This window comes from Triticum aestivum, chromosome 5A (genome assembly GCF_018294505.1).
Source record: "Triticum aestivum cultivar Chinese Spring chromosome 5A, IWGSC CS RefSeq v2.1, whole genome shotgun sequence".
Taxonomy (NCBI): Eukaryota; Viridiplantae; Streptophyta; class Magnoliopsida; order Poales; family Poaceae; genus Triticum; species Triticum aestivum.
In genome coordinates, this window is record NC_057806.1 from 157,909,326 (window position 1) to 157,918,424 (window position 9,099).

Consider the following 9,099-nt stretch of genomic DNA (forward strand, 5'->3'; position numbering starts at 1 on the left):
TTATCTAAGGTGGCAACTTAAACACACATCTGGGTGGATTGAGGCACCTGATGTCTATCAGGACTTGTCTGTTTTTTTTCGGACCGCCACCAGGCTCAAAGGATCATAAGATCTTTCAAACTAGAAACTTACGTGTGCAGCCACAAGCCATTATGGGCTCTGGCATAGTTGATTAAGTCGTGCGAACTCTTACGGTAGACTAGCAGATGTAGGGGAAAGTAGGTGTACCGTCTACCCACATGTAAGGTGCTAGCGCTTCTGAAAGACTGTGTCTCGGTCATCCGTCTTCTCAAACACCATGTAGTGCGAGAAACCAAACGGAGGCGATCGAGTCTTGTGGGGAAAAGTGCGCAAACCTCTGCAGAGTGTACAAACTAATCATGATTAGCCGTGTCCCCGGTTATGGACAACTTGAGTATCTAGTACTTGAATATCATGTGAATCTCAACATGTTACTTCTAATTAATGTTGATGGGTTTTAATTGTACTCTTAATTGGGATCGGAATGCTGTCAACCATTCTTGATGTTTAACAACTACCATGATAGTTAAATAAATTTATTCCTTTGCAGTAGGGAAAAATTGGCTTTACGCAAAACTGTAACCATAGAGCTTTCCACCAGCCATATATGCATATAGTATAGCTGTTTCATTCCATTACTCTCTATGTGTTACATTGCCAGCATATTCCATGTGCTGACCCGTTTTCGGGCTGCAACTTCTCATGTTGCAGACTTTTCAGACAACGAGTAAAGTGCTTTTAGGTCGTGGCCCTATACTCAGTGATGCCGTTGGAGTTGATGGACCCATTTATCTTCCGAGTCTTCCGCTGTTATTGTTATTAGATGGCCTTAAGCCATATTTATTGTAAAAGTTCTCTTTGAGACAACGATGTAATAAGTGTGTGATTGCCACTCTGCTATAAATCCTTCGATGTACTGTGTGGTGTCAGCATTACTGATCCAGGGATGACACCTGAGCACAGAGCGCTTGATCCATTTGGGTCGGGTCACGACACTCCGGTGTCTATATAAACCGGAGGGTTTTAGTCCGTAGGACAACATACAATCATACCATAGGCTAGCTTCTAGGGTTTAGCCTCTCCGATCTCGTGGTACATCAACTCTTGTACTACTTGTATTATCAAGAATAAATCAAGCATGACATAGGGTTTTACCTCCATCAAGAGGGCCCGAACCTGGGTAAAACATCGTGTCCCCTGCCTCCTGTTACCATCCGCCTTAGACGCACAGTTCGGGAGCCCATACCCGTGATCCACCGGTTTTGACACTGACATTGGTGCTTTCATTGAGAGTTCCTCTGTGTCGTCACCATTAGGCTTGATGGCTCCTTCAATCATCGATAGCGATGCAGTCTAGGGTGAGACTTTTCTCCCCGGACAGATCTTTGTATTCGGCGGCTTCACACTGCGGGCCAACTCACTTGGCCATCTGGAGCAGATCGAAAGTTATGCCCCTGGCCACCAGGTCAGGTTTGGAAGCTTAAACTACACGGCCGATATCCGCGGAGACTTGATCTTCGACGAATTCGAGCCCCTGCCTAGTGCGCCACACGGTCTCGATGAGCATGATCTAGCTCTACCATCGGACAGTGTTTAGGGGATCGCACCGGCAACTGCTCCGACCCTCAATTTGGAGCCAATCGCGCCATCCATGGACAGGTGGATAGACCCCTCCACGGAGGCCGTACTCTCAGCGGCGATCGAGCCGAGGATCGACCTTACCCTTCACGGGAGCTGTGACGCCGAACTATCTGATTCTTCCCCGGCCACGGACTCCGAACCGCCTGCGCCCGTGTCTATCAAATCCGATTGGGCGCCGATCCTGGAGTTTACCTCCGCGGATATCTTTCAGCACTCGCCCTTCGGCGACATACTGAACTCATTAAGGTCTCTCTCCTTGTCAGGAGAGTCATGGCCGAACTATGTCCGGCAGGATTGGGATGCGGATGATGAAGAAATTCGTCGCCCACCCACCACCCACTTAGTAGCCACTGTCAACGACTTAACCGACATGCTCGACTTCGACTTCGAAGACATCGACGGTATGGACGATGATGCGGGAGACGAAGAGGAACCACTACCCACAGGGCACTGGACAACCACCTCATCATATGATATATACATGATGGACACACCCAAAGGAGGCAATGGCGACGAGACAGCGAAGGATGACCCCTCCAAGAAGCAACCCAAGCGCCGGCGTCAGCGGTGCCGCTCTAAGTCTCGCCAAAGAAAAAGCGGTGACCCTGGCATAGGAGATAATAGCACTCTGGACAGTGCCGAAGACGACAACAATCCCCTCCAGCAAGATTTTGGGCAGGAGGATGGAGAAGCCAGCCCTCCAGAGAGAGCGGCAGATGGAGAGGCGGAGGATGATAATTACATGCCTCCCTCCGAAGACGAGGCAAGCCTCGACGATGACGAATTCGTCGTGCCTGAGGATCCCATCGAACAAGAGCGCTTCAAGCGCCAGCTTATAGCCACGGCAAACAGCCTTAAGAAAAAGCAACAACAGCTTCAAGTTGATCAAGATTTGCTAGCCGACAGATGGACTAAAGTCCTTGCGGGCGAGGAATATAAACTCGAACGTCCCTCCAACAATTACCCAAAGCGCAGATTGCTACCCCAACTGGAGGAGGAAGCACCAAAACCTACATCTCCAGTGTATGACGCGGCTGATCGGCCACCTCGTGGCCGCGAAAGAGAGGCATTCCAGCCAAAAGCTCAGCCTGCACCCTGACGCCATTCAGATAAAAATATCAAGGCATGGGGAAATATGCCAGACCTGCGAGACGTATTGGAGGATAAAGCAAAACATGCAAGATCAATCTACGGATCACGAGGGTGCGCCACTATGCGAGAGGATAACCGTCACTCTGGATACAGTAAAAGTAAATCCGGCTGGGCCGAACACAGCGGACAAGACTCATTTGAGCTACGTCGCGATATAGCCCAGTACAGAGGCGCCGCACACCCCCTGTGCTTCACAGACAAAGTAATGGATCACCAAATCCCCGACGGTTTCAAACCCGCAAATATCGAATCATATGACGGCACAACAGATCCTGCGGTATGGATCGAGGACTTCCTCTTGCACATCCACATGGCCCGCAGTGACGATCTACACACCATCAAATACCTCCCACTCAAGCTCAAAGGACCAGCTCAACATTGGCTCAACAGCCTGCCAGCAGAATCCATCGGCTGTTGGGAAGATCTGGAAGCCGCATTCCTCGACAACTTCCAGGGCACTTATGTGCAACCACCGGATGACGATGACTTGAGCCACATAATTCAACAGCCAGAGGAATTGGCCAGGCAATTATGGACACGGTTCCTAACAAAGAAAAACCAAATCGTCGACTGTCTGGATGCGGAGGCCCTAGTAGCTTTCAAACACAACATCCGCGACGAGTGGCTCGCCCAACACCATGGCCAGGAAAAGCCGAAATCTATGGCAGCCCTCACGACAATCATGACCCTCTTTTGTGCGGGGGAAGACAGCTGACTGGCTTGCAGCAATAACATAATCAAACAACATGGTACTTCGGGATACCAAGGATGGCAATGCAGTCACGTCGCAACAAACACAAGCGCCGCATTAACAGCGACAATACGAGGATACGACAGTCAATGCTGGGATCAAAGCTCTAAACCCGGTCAGTGGAAAAATCCATTCAAAAGAAGCACTCCGGGCCCGTCCAGTTTGGACTGTATACTCGATCGCTCGTGTCAAATACACCTCACCCCCGACAAGCCAGCCAACCACACCAACAGAGATTGTTGGGTGTTCAAGCAGGCCAGCAAGTTAAATGCCCGAAAACAAAGATAAGGGGTCACATAGCGGATGACGAGGAGGAGCCTCGGCAGCCGAACACGGTGAGGACAGAAGAGGTTCCCCCCACAAAGTGCGGACGGTGAACATGATATACGCAACCCACATCCCCAAGAGGGAGCAGAAGCGTGTGCTCAGGACATATATGCGTTGGAGCCAGTCGCCCCCAAAGTTCAACCCATGGTCCTCCTGTCTGATCACCTCGATCGCAGGGACCACGCCCACTAGTATCCATCATGGAGGATTTTGCCGCACTGGTCCTAGACCCAATTCATTGACGGATTTCACCTCACTTCAAGTCCTTATGGTATGCGGGCAGCAGCCTGAACCTGCTTTATCAGGGACACAGTGTGCAAAATGGGCATAGACCCCTCAAGGATCAAACCCACAAAAACGACCTTCAAAGGCGTCATACCAGGTGTACAGGCCCATTGCAGAGGCTCAGTCACACTGGAAGTGGTCTTCGGATCCCCGGATAATTTCCGAAGCGAGCAATTAATCTTCAATATAGTCCCGTTCTGCAGTGGCTATCATGCACTGCTCGGGCGAACCGCATTTGCGAGATTCAATGCGGTACCGCACTATGCATATCTCAAGATCAAGATGCCAGGACCTCGGGGGGTCATCACAGTCAATGGACATACAGAGCGCTCTCTCCTAACGGAGGAGCACACTGTGGCCCTCGCAGCAGAAGCGCAAAGCAGCCTCTTAAGGAAATCCACCAGTTCGGCGATTCATGACCCGGACACCTTCAAGCGCGCCCGAAGTAATCGGCAACAAGACCGCCAGGCACATTCCATGCTCGCATAGCAATGCGGCCCCCACCCCGGTCCCAGCCAAACGGCGAAATCCGTGCCACACGTACATAATTACACATTAAAAATACCATGGGCACAGGTGGGGAGGGGGGCACGACTACGGCACGCCCCAAGACGCGGCTCAACCGCACTAAGGGCTTCTCGCTTTGTTATTTTTCTCTTTTAGGACTTTAATCTCTGGAAACCATGTCCGACAGCATGATTGCCGGACACATGATGCAGCAACCAAGGAGGCAGAAAGCTATGTCTCACCACGGAATTCCCAGGTGGATTACGATAACGAGTGAAATACTTGCTTTAATACCATTCCTCAGCTTGCCCTTGGAGGGGACATGTCAAGTAGTCCTACTTTTTGCTTATCGCGCTACTTGTATCATTCTGCTTTAACGCACCTTTTTGAATAAACAATGCATAGCACTAAGACTATTATTGCATTTTTCTTTTATATATACATATATATATATATATATGTTCATTCATGACATCCAGCACCCGTACACTCTGGTATGGCCAATACGCTAGGGGCTTAAGCATACCCCCACAATACGGCGTGAGAAGTCCGAACACTTTTGATAGTGCGGCACCCCGAACTTATAGCATTATATGCATCAGCTCCGAATCATGTGTAGGGTCAATAGTTGGGTTTGCCCGGCTCCCATGTTTTGGTACCTTATGTTCCGCTATATCGGCTAAGGTAGCACTGGGAGAACTACTGCGATTGTGCCCCGGTTCTGCTGGGCTAAGCACCTCAGTAGAGAAAGCTAAAACTGACTGTCATGATAAGGCGAGAGATTGGTCGCTGTTCGAGAGGTTTCGAGTCCCTAAAGACTTATGCCGCTTAGAGTGAGGAGTCGGCTTTGTCCGGCTTAAGGCGTGTATAGCGCCCCAAATTCGGCCTTCCGAATACTAGGGGCTTCGCTAAATTTAAAATTATAGAATTCTATGGCTAAGTGAGAGTGATAAAGCATTATAGTCCGATTGCCTTATTCGTTGTGGTGAGCACCTCCCTCAAAGGACCCAAAAATGGGAACAAGAGTGCTCAGGTTTATCCCGAACACCCTAGCACTCGTGGCATAGGGGCAGAAGCCGACGACTAGCGATCTCTCAGATTTGATAAACAGCCGAATAGAAGGTAATATTTTAAATTCAAACAAGCGTTGCATAGCGCATATGAACAAGTTTTCATAATACAGGATCACACGAGCAAGTTCATTCAAATATTATATCTTTCGCACACTCGTCCGCTACAAGATGGGCACCCTTCAGGACACCCTCATAATACATCTCGGGGTGGCAATGCTCCTTGCCCTGTGGCGGCCCCTCCTTCACCAGCTTCATGGTGTCCATCTTGGCCCAGTGCACCTTCGCATAGGCGAAAGCCCGGCGTGCACCTTCGATGCAGACGGACTGCTTGATGACTTCCAGCCATGGGTAGGCATCCACAAGCCGCCTCACCAGGCCGAAGTAGCTTTTGGGAAGGGTGTCACCAGGCCACATCCGGACTATAAAGCCCTTTATGGTCTGTTCGGTCGCCTTGTGTAGCTCGACCAGTTGCTTCATCTGGTCACTCATAGGCACCGGGTGTTCGGTCCCAGTATACTGGGACCAGAACAACTTCTCCGTCGAGCTTCCCTCCTCGGCCCAGTAAAATTTTGCGGCATCTGACACGCTGCGGGGCAAATCTGCGAATGCTCCTGGAGAGCTCCGGACTCGTGTAAGTAACAAGTAATTTACTTTCACATGCTTGCTCTACATATTGAAAGCCTTGCCCGCCGCTATCTTCCTCATCGCCTCAATCTCCTGGAGGGCCTTTTGGGCTTCAGGCTTGGCCTTCTTTGCGCTCTCAAGGGCCGCGGCAAGCTCTGACTCTCGCGTCTTCAAGTCAAGCTCCAATGACTCGTGCTTCGTCACAAGAACTTGGAGCTCTTGCTGCACCTCGCCCACCCGTGCCTCTTGCTTTTCCCGCTCGGTGCGCTGCTGGGCCACTTTGTTTTCGGCCTCGGACAGCGCTTGCTTCAGGGTTGCCACTTCGGTCGTGGCCCCTGGCAAATTCATGATGATCCTATCATTTTGCAATTGCATATTTTATATATACATAAATCTATAGACTAGGTATTACTTACCTTTGTCCTTCTCGAGTTGCCTCTTAGCAAGGCCGAGCTCTTTCTCGGACCCCTCGAGGTCCTGCTTCAGTGTGGCGACCTCCGCAGTCAGTGCGGCAAAGGTCAGCATCGAAGCCTGCTTAGGCATATAGACATACTTATATTAGACTCCTGTAGATATTATTTGATCCTCTATTCGGCTTTTCTTTGTGAACACCAAACAGAGCATCAGGGGCTACTGTCTATGCGGTAACATTTTTCCTATATTTTAAATACTTACCTCAAAGCCTGTTAGAAGGCTGGCACAGGCTTCAATCAGTCCGCTCTTGGCGGACTGAACCTTCTTGATCACCGCACTCATAATAGTGCGATGCTCTTCGTCGATAGAAGCGCCGTGAAGCGCTCCCAGCAGGTTGTCCGGTGCCTCTGGATGGACAGACAGAGGTCACCGGCACGGGCGTCTTGCCCCTTTGGGAAGGGAGCCGCCTGCCCGAGTCCGGAACCACTGGAGGTTCCAGCGCGGTGTTCGGCTGAGAGGCGAACTTGGAGCCCCCGGGAGCCTTGCTCCCTTTGCTCCTGGAGTCCGGAAGGTCGCCTTGAGGCACCTCTGGGACTGTCTCCCCCCGGCTCGGTGCCCCTTGAGACAATACCTCGGCATTGTCCGTAGGGCGGGGGGAGGAGGCGGTCGAAAGTGGATCGCTATCCATATCCGACGAGTCCAGGGAACCGTCCGATGAAGATATGTCGATACGGGCTTGGGGCGGTCTGCATAATCATATTCGGCGTTAGGAAAAGCAGTGCGACAATGGCATGCTATGAGTTACTCTGGTATCCGAATACTTACGACTTTGCCAGGGGCTTGGCCCTGAGCAGCCACTCGTCTTCGCCTTCGGCGGCGGTGGTGGAGTAGTCCGGAAGAAGAGTCCATCCCTTCTTGGACCCTTCGGCCTCCCCAGTTGGGGAGGCCTTCCTTTTCTTGTCTCCCCTGGCTAGAGGGGGAGTATCTTCATCTTCCTCCTTGTCTTCATGGGAGGAGTGCGTCGCGGAGTTATCGGACGATGAGTCCGATACCACCTGGCGCCGGGAACTCTTTCGGGTTCCCTTGGCCTTCTTCTTGGTCTTCTCCGGCACCTAATAAGGAGTCGGAGTCAGCATCTCCGTCAGGAGAGCGTTTGTGGTGTCTTCGGGCAGGGGGGCCGGACAATTAATCTGCTCTGATGCCTCCACCCAGTCCTGTCTAGGGCATGGGAGCTCAGACCCCGCACATGGTTAAGCTATGGGAAATAAATATCTTACCAGATGTACATAACTTACCGGATTCGCAAGGCGCTTCGCGCTTAGCCCGCGGTCCTCGGTGAGAGAGGGAGGGACCTCGGCGCCCTTGAACAGCACCCTCCAGACGTCTTTATGCGCCGTGTCGAAGAGCTCGCTTAGAGTCTGGTGCTGGGATGGGTCGAACTCCCATAAGTTAAAATCCCGTTGTTAACACGGGAGGATCCGGTGGAAGAGCATGACCTGGACTATGCTGACAAGCTTGAGTTTCTTGCTTGTCATGTTCCGGATACATTTCTGGAGTCTGTCCAGCTCCATCGATGAACCCCAGGACAGGCCCTTCTCCTTCCAGGAAGTGAGCCACGTGGGGAATCCGGATCGAAACTCAGGGGCCACCACCCAGTTGGTGTCGCACAGCTCGGTGATGTAGAACCACCCCGATTGCCACCTCTTTATGGTCTCCATGAAGGAGCCCTCGAGCCATGTAACATTGGGCATCTTGCCCACCATGGCTCCGCCACATTCCGCTTGTTGGCCGCCTACCACCTTCGGCTTGATATTGAAGGTCTTCAGCCACAGGCCGAAGTGGGGCCGGATGCGGAGGAAAGCCTCGCACACGACGATGAACTCCGAGATGTTGAGGATGAAGTTCGGGGCCAAATCATGAAAGTCCAGCCCATAATAGAACATGAGGCCGCGGAAAAATGGATGGAGGGGAAACCCCAGTCCACGGACAAAGTGAGGGAGGAAGACCACCCTCTCGTGAGGTTCTGGGGTAGGGATGACCTGCCCCGCGGCCGGTAGCCGGTGCCCGATATCCGCGGCTAATTATCCGGCTCTGCGTAACTTTTTGATGTGCCCGCCCCTCTGTGACGGAGGAGGCCATCCACTTGCCTCCCGCTCCGGACATGTTTTGGAGAGAGTTGAGGAGGAAGATGCAGACTTGGGCGCTGGAGCTCGAGTGCGCGAGTATTGATGAGCAAGGAGGAAGAAGGCGTGGGTAGAAAAAGGTGAGATCTTATCCCTTTATAAGGGCGGACTAAATTATGCG